Source organism: Gavialis gangeticus, unplaced genomic scaffold (genome assembly GCF_001723915.1).
Source record: "Gavialis gangeticus isolate Ggan-Ray unplaced genomic scaffold, GavGan_comp1, whole genome shotgun sequence".
NCBI lineage: Eukaryota > Metazoa > Chordata > Crocodylia > Gavialidae > Gavialis > Gavialis gangeticus.
Genome location: NW_017729013.1, coordinates 1,049,283 through 1,059,483, shown reverse-complemented (window position 1 = coordinate 1,059,483; position 10,201 = coordinate 1,049,283). Strand labels below are relative to the sequence as shown.

General features: G+C 45.7%; 1 protein-coding gene across 1 annotated transcript in view; it reads right to left on the bottom strand.

The window, feature by feature from the left end:
• Window positions 1–10,201, bottom strand: part of CALN1 (calneuron 1) — a 219,968-nt gene that overhangs the window by 206,318 nt on the left and 3,449 nt on the right. The window lies entirely within an intron of this gene.

Here is a 10,201-nt window from a genome sequence, read left to right as displayed (position 1 = left end):
TCCCCTCCCCTCCCCTCCCCTCCCCGGCCTCAGCCCCCTGCTCCCTCCCGCGGCTGCTGGGCTCGGGCAGGGGGAGGACGGACCCGGTGGCGGAGAGGGGTGCCGCCAGGAGGAAGCCGTCGCCAGAGGAGAGGGGAGAAAAATCAAGGCAGCGGAGGCCAGGAGCCAGGTGAGGGAGGGAGTGCGCTGAGCCCCAAATGTCGGAGCGACTGGGGACAGCTTCATGCTCCCCGTTTGACCCGCTCCATCGACTGGGCTCCCACTGCCACCCAAACCCGGGTGCTCCCTCCTCGCCACCTGCCTCCCCCCTAAGGCGCTTGCGTGGCCCCATTGCTTTTTCTCCCCCTACGGCCTCCAGGAGGAAGGAAACATGTAGGGACTGGACTGCCATTATGAGGAAAGGCAAGCGCTTGCAGTCATTCCTTTGTAGTAAGGTGTGAGAAACTGGCTCTTGTGAACGAGCATTTAGAGGGCAAGCCTCGTGATGGGAGAAGGGCTGATCTCTGGCTCAGTCCTAATCCATTTTAACAGCTGTCTCCAGCTAATTGTAGTCACTCAGCAGGCTACAATCTAACTAGTCAGTCTAACTCTTATGCCCATTTTACAGAAGGGAGATAGGGCACTGAGGCACAGACAGGCCAAGTGACTCACCTCAAGGCACACAAGGAGTCTGTGGTACAGTGGGAACCTGGTGCTAGTTCTCCAAAGTCCCAGCTGGGGCCCAAGCCACTGCCCCCTCATTAATACCCCTTTTGGGCATGGCCCCCTCATTAATACTGCTCGCACAAAGGCACTTGACCTTACCATAGAGTGCATAAATACCGCCCTAATGAAATATCCTGTAAACCACGAGTAAAACTGTGGAGTAAATGCATAAGCAGCACTCGGGTGACATTCTCTTTTGTACAAAATGTTCTTCAAAATCCCCCCCCATCTTTTAAGCAGCTGTGCAAGTAAGTAACTGAACATAAATGAGTGGTTCCACCACAGTTAATAAGACTGATAACAGGGTGAATTAAAACACATCCACAATGGTAGGACCAGTTCATACCTGTTTTTACAAGGTGCTCTCACTAAACAAGACCTTGGCAGTGGTGGAAGAATGAAAAGTTGCATCTCCTGACTGGTGACCAGAGACTGAAGCACAGATTCAATTAAAAGGATCCCTCATCCTGCCAGTAAATGGTTATACATCTTGCATGTGGCCAAAATTCCTCCTGTTCCCTAATTGGAAGGCAAATCAAATGGAGGTGAGACACTAAACCTATTGCAACTGGATTGCAATTTATGATAATTACTTGTATTTAGACACTGTCCAGAGTCCCCAGAATGACTAAGCCTCCACGGTGGATAGTTAATACACACACACATACTGAGTGAAAACAGGGTTCCAGCTCTATAACCTATGCTGTCAAAATGAGATTGCCATGTCAAACTCCTCCCTTGCATAGCTTATTTTTCTTTTGCAACGTGTGGTTCTTCCCAGAGACAAACGTACACCTCTACGTGAGCACGGACATGTTAAAAATATCAAAATGTTAAAGGCACTCTTCTACCCCGGAAAGAAACTGTGCATTCGGAGCTAGCAGATCTATTTGCTTCATTGCCAAATATATATTCTTAAATTGCTTTTTAACATTCATCCTACAGAATCAAAGCAATTCAAGTGGAACCAGCTGCATTTTTTTTCTTTCCTCTTGGCTAATATATCACTTCTATAGTATGCCCCAATCAGTTGCACCTGTGCAAGGCCACGGAGGCAGCCATCTGGGCCGTCCAGGGGTCAGTGAAGGGCTGATTTGGCCTAATGATAATGGAGGAAACAGTCCAACTGGATCTCCAGAGAGAGAAAATACATATTTGGTAACTTCAGCGTGACTGGTCTCAAAATTGGGGAAATACAGTAAACTTGGGGCCCCACCCTATGAGGATCACTTTATTCATAAGGAGTCAAACATACCGCATGTAGGACCTTCACTACAGCATATTAACCAGAGGTTCTCTCTCTCCCAGCTGTTGGTAGGGCTCCATAAGCACAGTATCTGAGTGCCTCCCCATCATTACTGTATTTTTCTTCATGGCACCCTTGTGTAAGGTAGGCCGTGCCATTTTTTAAGCAAGTGACCGAAGCCAGGGTTTTGCATCGGCAATGATGATCTGGGCCTAAATGACTTGCCCAAGGTCACACAGAGCATTAGTGGCAGAGCAAGACATTGAACTCAGGTGTGCTGAATCCCAGGCAAAACACCACACTATCCTCTCTCTCGCTTTGAAACTACTCACAAATTCAACACACTGCTGGCAGAGGACATGAGCAAAGCCAGACACTTCGCACATGAGTAACTTTTCAGTTATTAGCACCCAAATGCTAAATAACTTGGACCTAACCCACCATGAAATTCACCACCCTTAATAGCTCATGATGGCTGAAGTAAATGAATGCAGCTTTTTATGAACAAACAGAAAGAAAATGAATGGATCCATTTTTTTGTTGCTGTTGCAAAGAGCTCAGAAAGACTACAACAGGTCACATCTAAACACGACAAAATTCAGGAATGAAGAGGTGTATATGTATTTGTTTAAACACAGGCAACAGGGTACCACTATACTGCCAGTTCCCTGCAGTGCCAGTTCTCTCTCCCTTTCCCTCTCTGTTTCAATATACTAGATACTGATGAAGGCAAAAGAGCTAAATGTTTTGCTAAATTATCACAAATCACCGATGCCACCAGCCAATCAGCAGTTTTATAAAAGGCTCCAAGGTTTTGCGGTATGTTCAGAAGCTATTTTCTCTGCACCCCTCAGCTTCCACACTTAACACTTGTGGTTTCCCATGAGACAAAAGGAAACCCTTTTCCCTCCATAGCGTCGTTCTGCAAATACAAAGCAAGAGGTGCTCTCTCAGCATAGTGCTGACATGGTCACTCTAATGGGATTTAGTTGCTGTTTCTCTTTCTTTTAGTTGCCTTCATCATGAAAGGCATTCAACAAGGTAGTCAAGTTTCTTTGGGTGAATCTGATTTTTTTTTTTTTTTTTTAAGACCAACTTAAATAGCTGGAAAAAAATTATTAAGCAAGCTTTCGGGTTCAAAAACCCTTCATCAGGCTAAGGATGTTTCAGCAGTTGGTGTGTGCTCTTCCTGGATGGAATGAAAAGTAAAGCAGCCAGGCTGGGCTGGCATGCATACAAGACAGGCAGTCAGTGAAAACGTAGATTGAGGAGTCAATGGGTGAGAGGCTGGGAAGAGAGGAGGGGGGATGAACTGTGGAGAGATACCAGGGGAGTCAGATGTCAGGCAGGTTATAATGTGTCATAAATCCAATGTCTATATTCAGTCCATGATTTTTAGTATCCAGGAGGCTGATGAAGTGGAGTTCATAGGCTCGTCTCTGGAAGTGTTTGGTAAGTTTCCTTTGAGGATCAGGACTGAGAGATTGGAGAGAGAGTGGTTTTCTTTTGAGAAATGTGCCCCCACCAGTAATTGGGTATTCCTGTCTTTGATAGATGTCCAGTGTGCGCTCATTCTGGTGCGCAGTTGTTGTTTGGTCTCACCGATGTATTTTCCATCTGGGCATTTGGTGCATTGGATGAGATGTATGACATTTCTGGAGGTGCAGATGTAAGATCCAGGAATGCTGATGGCTCTGTTGTGGGGTGTAGTAATTGTGGGGGTGGTGGAGATGTGTTGGCAGGTTTTGCATTTGTTATCCTGGCATGGTCTGGATCTGTTCGGTGTGTTCTGGACCTGAGGAAGTTAGCTTCTGGTGATGAAGTTACGAGGTTCGGTGCTTGTTTAAAGGCTAGGATGGGTGGCTGTGGGAGTAGGGTCTCTTTCCAGTATGGGTTGCAATTGTTTGAGGATTTTCTGTATGGGTTCAAGGGAGGGGTGATATGTCATAACCAGTGGTGTGTAACTTGTGGGGGGGGGTTCTTCTGTACTGCAGCAGTTACTGGCTACGTGGTATCCAGGTGGCTCTTTCAAATGTGCGGTCTCTCTTTCTGGAGGAGTGTCCTTGTTGGGTGAAAACCTTTTTAAGGTAGATGAGATGGCAATCCCGGGTGTTCTCTTCAGTGCAAATTCAGTGGTATCTGAGGGCTTGGCTAAATCTCACAGCTTTTTGTGTGTGTTTCGGGCACTTGCTGGTTCTGTGCAGATATGCATGTTGGTCTGTGGGTTTCTTGTAGAACGTGGTCTGTATTTTATCATTCTGGATACTGATCATGGTGCCTAAAAAGGAGATGTTGGTGCTGGAGTATTCTAGAGAAAGTCAGATGGAGGGATGGCGGTTGTTGAATTTCTGATGGAACTCAGTCAGAGATTGCAGGTTTTCAGTCCAAGGTAGTGTCATTCTTAATGGGAACGCACATGTGTGGCTTGCTTGGCAAAGCCAACAGCTCCTTATGCGCACAGCAGCTCCTGTTCCTGCATCCCTGCACAGCTATGATCCAAAAACATGCTGGATCAGAGCGCCACAAGTGGGAGGGCATTAAGGCTATTGAGGCTGAATATCTGGAGAAACAGTCTAGTGGGGACATCACTTGACTGTGGAGTGGTTTCCAATGGAAGCCTCTGCACTCAAGTCAATTAGGAACATCTGCAGCGCATTCGGGAAACAATATGGAGAGCTCTCCGGCAGCTGATATGACACTTGTACAATCACATGAATGTTAAGCTGAGCAAAAACCATGCAGCCTTGTGAATGAGGCATTTAATTTGTATCCTGCCAGCATGGTACTTTCCTGGCATACAATCCTTCCTAACCCCTTTCACCAAGTCAATGAACCACGCAGCATTTCCAACACTTAAAGCTGAAGAGTTTACAAGCCCAGTGAGCACCAGCAGGGAGGGACTCTGATCATCATTACTGCCTCTCCCTCTGCTCCCCACTTGCTCCAGGGACCTAGTAATCAGTCCCTGACCCTGACCATTATTACTCCCTGAGCAAATTCAGCTGCACTGCCTGATTCATGGGAAGGGGTGAACCAAAGCTCTGCTACCTTCTGCCCACTCCAGCCATTAAAGCTGAGTGCAATGATTCGCATCCAGGGTGCTGCAAGATCTTTTGAAAGGGTGCCACGGGGTTCCTCACAATATTAGCACTGTTAGGCTTGCAAACACCTATACATGATTCACAAGATAAACCCAGAGATTGCAAGTATGAATCCATGGTGTCAAGAACATTCTGACCTGTTGTAGTCTTTCTGAGTTCTTTGCAGCAAGAAAAAAATTGGTCTAGTATTTTTCCATAGTCAAAAAATGAGTAAAAGCTGACAGCTGGCATTTTTTTGAAGTGTGGCTTGAGTCTAAAAATGTTGAGAACCGCTGCTTTAGAGTCTGTGTAGACGTGTGGGGTGATTTTACTACCCCTCACATATAGGCCAAGACACCATCCAAGAACTAGGGGGAGGGGATTTCTTCACAGCTTCAGACTAGACATAAGAAAAAGCTTCTTTACAAGTTGAGTACTGAGGGTTTGGAACAGGTTCCCACCCAGAGGCAGTACAGTCACCCACCCGGGTGATCTTCGAAAAGCATCTTGATGCCCATCTTGCTGGAGTCATCTCATCCCGGCAGTCTTTCCTGCCCAAGCACAGGGAGGCTGGAGCTGACGATCTGTAAGGTCGCTTCCAGCCCCTAAGAAAACGGTGAAACTAGCTATCTGTATTAGATGTTACGCATTTCCATATCCAACAAGAACACTTAATGATGCTGAGAACTGATTAACTGGGCTAAGGGCCATCCTCATTTTCATTGTTTTACATGGAGGTGGGGTTTTGATCCATCCCTTTTCCTTTTTTTTTTCCATTGCTTTTTAGTAAACTCTTACAGGGAAAAAGCCATCTGGCCTTACAGAGCCCCATTAACGTCAGTGGGGCTGCTTGCATGAATAAAGCATATAGGAACGGGCCCATTATATGTAGGATCAGCTTATAGAGCATGATTCCCCCCTTTGGCTAATTTTCTTCCCACAAGTTCTTGGAGATATTTTACCAAAAAATCTTCCATTTAGTAGCAAAACCATCTGCCTTGTCATGGTCTGAAAACAGTAATTGGAAAACCAATTAGAGTTATATACTCCTTTTTAAACTGTGCACAGATCAGCTTCTAATCTCAGTTACCCCAACATAAATCCAAAGGATCCCCAGCGACGCCTGATTTATGTTCACATAATTGAAATCAGAAACTGGCCCCCACCTCTTTTTTTACTGTGTGTTCTTTACATTATATATTACTGATTGTGTCAAGGTATTATCTGGTTTGTCAGAATAAATATTAATGGCTATTTTCATTCACATATAAGGACCCATGCTCAGAACAATAGTGCATGAAGTGCACAATGTGGATATGTGTGTTTTTCTGAAAGGGGATGGTTGTTTCAGAAATCACGAGTATGTCATTTGCATTATGTTTCCGAAAATGATATAGCAAGAGACAATATAATACTAATGTGACAAAGTAACACAGGGAAAAATTATTAAAGGCAGGGAAAGTTGTTGTCACAGACATGCCTAGCTGCCTGCGGGTAATTGGTGACAGTTGTCACTGTCACCACTGAGCCATCACTTTAATAACAAGTGGATTATCATTTGATGTCACTTGTCATTGACATGCTGTACATCAGTCAAACCTGTTAATCAAATATTGAGTACCACCCCCACTTAAGGAGAAGAGGCTCAGGAAACCCATGGCTGGATTGGCACTGTAGGAGGTTTTGTTTTGATACCTGCTCATGCTTTGAAACTCCTCTTTCACCGGAAAAGCACAAACCATGCAAAGCTATGGCACCCTGGCCAGATGAGCAGGCTGAGGCATAGCCTCAGGAGCTATTGTTTAACAAGGCTGCCAGCATGCTCCAAAGACTGACAGCGTTTGCCACGCAGGATTGAATCACTGTTCCAGGACACCAGAGCAATTGGGCAGTGGCCAAGGGACAGCTAAATCAAACCCATGCAACAATGCATTAAGCCAAGGATGATAAACTCATCTGGCCCCGTGGGTCCAGCGAGTGACACGGGAACAGCTAGCAGGTCAAATGAATGGTGCGGAGCTGACCCGAGGGGCCAGATTGAGCCCATGAGCCTCCTTTCCTCCCTGCATGCCAGGTCAAGCTCCTGCTCTGGCCCATCCACGACAGGAGCCACTGGCGGGGGGGTCCTAGACTGGCCCCATGCAGGTTTCATGTGCAGCGCTGGTCCCAGAGCCCTGTGTGTGGACGGCCCTGCACAGGAGGCCAGTCCAGCATCTGCCACAAGACCCAGGGTCAGTACCAGGGGTCAGATGATGTGGCTCTATTGGCCGGATGCAGCCCGTGGGAGAGATCTTTGACACCCACTTCCACTTCCTATAATGTCTCCCTCTTCTAATCTCTGTGTTATGATTCTCCAGATTCACCAGGTCAAGCTATAGAGGCTTTTAAATGATCAAATCAGTGGGCATTTTGCTCAATTAAGTCTGCCCAGAGAAATTAAAAGTGGAAGCAATCCATTAGGTCCATCTTGGTGATTAACCTCCCAGCTCATAATTGTTCCCTTAAGTATATTTGGTTTCTAGTTCTCTGCCTAATCCAGTTTTAAATGTCCCGAGAAGTGTAAGTGCTAACATACTTTAGAGAGAGTTCCCTAATGCTTCACACACTAATAGGTCTCACAAAGAGAAGTTTTTCAACTTTCAGCCTAAATTTTCTTTTTGCTCAATTTCATCCCATTATTCCTAATTAAAAACACTTTGCACCTCTCAAACAATTGCTTCCCAGCCTGGATGTTCATACCCTTCTAACGACAGTTAATTATCCCAGAGGAAAGTTGTTCTTACCTTGTTTGATCCTTTATTTCCCTTTCATATTGGATGATTTATTCTAAAGTTTAATTAGCAAATCTGAGAGCTAAGGAGACAGATTTAATAATTAGTGAGTGGGCTTTTGCTTGGGGATTTGAAATCCTTCTGCACACTGTTTATTGTGTTTGCCAGCTCATTAAATTGATTAATTGATGGGCTGGTTATTTGGGGTAGGGGAAAAAAATGAATCCTATAAAAAAAAAAAAATCACTGGGAGTCTGGGGAAAGAGTTAACTGCCAACTCACTTGCTTTGTGGGAAAAGCTGGGAGACATGCCTGGCCAAGATACTTAATGGCCCAAATCTGCTGCCTTTGACCTCCTCCATTAGAAGGCCCATTGATTTGATTACTCACAGACCAACCATCCTGAAGAAAGGTTGCAGGGTCAGATATAAATTATCCAGTGGTATTAATGCTTAGGTCATTGGTAGAAGGTAGAGTGTGCACTACCTAGAAATGGGTCCAAGCTACAAAACTTCTAGCATATTCATATCTCCAGTCCCACCAGCATTTGGTTCCAAGGTTTCAATTCAGCCTATTAAAGAGATTGAAGCTGGCTGCAAACATCAAATCCAAGCATAGCTTTGGCACAAATCCATCCCACCTTGCTGTCTCAAAGTCCAAGACTTTGATTCAAGGTTTATCATGTTTTCTATGGGGTCCACCCTCAGTGGAGCTCATAATAGAGTCTAGGAACAGAGAGAGGAAGTCAGCCACATTAGTCCAAAATCAGGCAAAAGGCATGGTAGAGATCCACCTTATAACCTAATTGGCTCGCAGGTGTGTCAGTGTCCATGAGCAGGTGCTCACAAAAGCGTAGGCATTTCTAATTCAGTTAGTCTATAAGGTGCATCTCTACTTTGCTTTTTGCATAATAGAAGCTGTTAACTTTTGCAACTCCCTTTGATAAACCTTTCCAGTCCAGACACCATTTGAGACCAATCATTACATTATTAGTACATTATTTTAGCAAAATAAAACCATGGGTAACTATGACAAGCCCCATAACAATTTGCTTGCTATCAATTGTGAGCATGAACATTTGTAATTCAGGCCTAAAAGAATACACTGTGGGGTCCACTATAACCTTCCACCATTCACTACAATGAGCAGGTTCAAGTTCTCATGAGGTCTCACAAGACGTTGTAATCTCAGACTGTGGCAATATTGCTCTAGGGATGAGAGAAACATTTCAAATGCTCTGCCTTTGAGATGGGTGATTTTATGATTCTCTCTGTATAGAGAAGGCCTTGGCACATTATGCAATAAAAAAGAAAGAATGCCTCAGGCTCTTGCTATGCCAGGTAAATGAGACCTCTGCTCTCTGAACAGGCCACTACCAGGCAAATCAAAATCTGAGCAGAGTTTTTTGTAATTTTTACAATGGATTTCAGTGGAGAGTCTTTGTTGGGTTTTTTTTTTTTAAACTCTAGCCCTATAATTTAATGAGTCATATGTTCTAAATCCTTTGTTGCTTTTTCATTTTAAACATCTTTAAATGTTTTGTTGAGAATGTGCCTATTTTTAGACCTCCCTTCAGTAAGACATTTTTCCCATTTCAAAGGGGAAGCTCCATTCAGACTTTTGTATTTGGAAGGTTTGTGGGCAGTCCTCACTGTAGGGGAGACTTTTTTCCCCCTCCGGGATGTTTAGACAGGCAGGGCTGGCTCTTGCCCATCTTCAAGGAGCGCTGCCCTTATCCTCCCTCCTGGGGCAAAATTATTCCTGCAGGGGTGTGGCAAATGCATGTCTACAGACAATCCCGTGTTCAATACAACACGCATACATGTGTAAACCACCTTATGACCCGGCCTAAGGAAGGCTCTATGCAGCAGGCTGAAGAAGTGTTTTTCAGGAGGAGTTAGAAGGATTCTGTTTGCCTTCAGTAGCGGATCCAGAAATGGGGCAAGGGAGGTGAGGCTCCCCAACTTTGGCTGGGCTGTGCATGCACAGTGAGCTCTGAGCTCACCGCCTCGTCAGCACAGGCTCCTGCAGAGCTTTGTGTGAGCAGCGAGCTCTGAGCTCAGCAGCTGATCCGTGCAGGGTCTGGTTGGAGCCCCTGCTTTCACCTGGCTCTGGAGCTCAAGCAGTGGACACTGCTGCTGTTTGCCCTTGCCTTTCCTCCTCCTCCTCCTCCCCATTGAATTCAGCAGCGAAAGAAAGGAAAGGATGAGGGGCAGCAACGCTCAAGAAAGCGGGCTCTCCAGCCAGACCCTGTGCTGAAAGCTCATGTGCAGCAGAGCCACTGCACCCCCTCTGGATCTGCCCCTGCCTGCTTTTACCTCATTCCCTTGCTGTTGTTGGGAGGAGGGAGGCTGGGTGACTGATGAGGTCCCCCCCCCCCCCCCCCCCCCCTCCCCCGC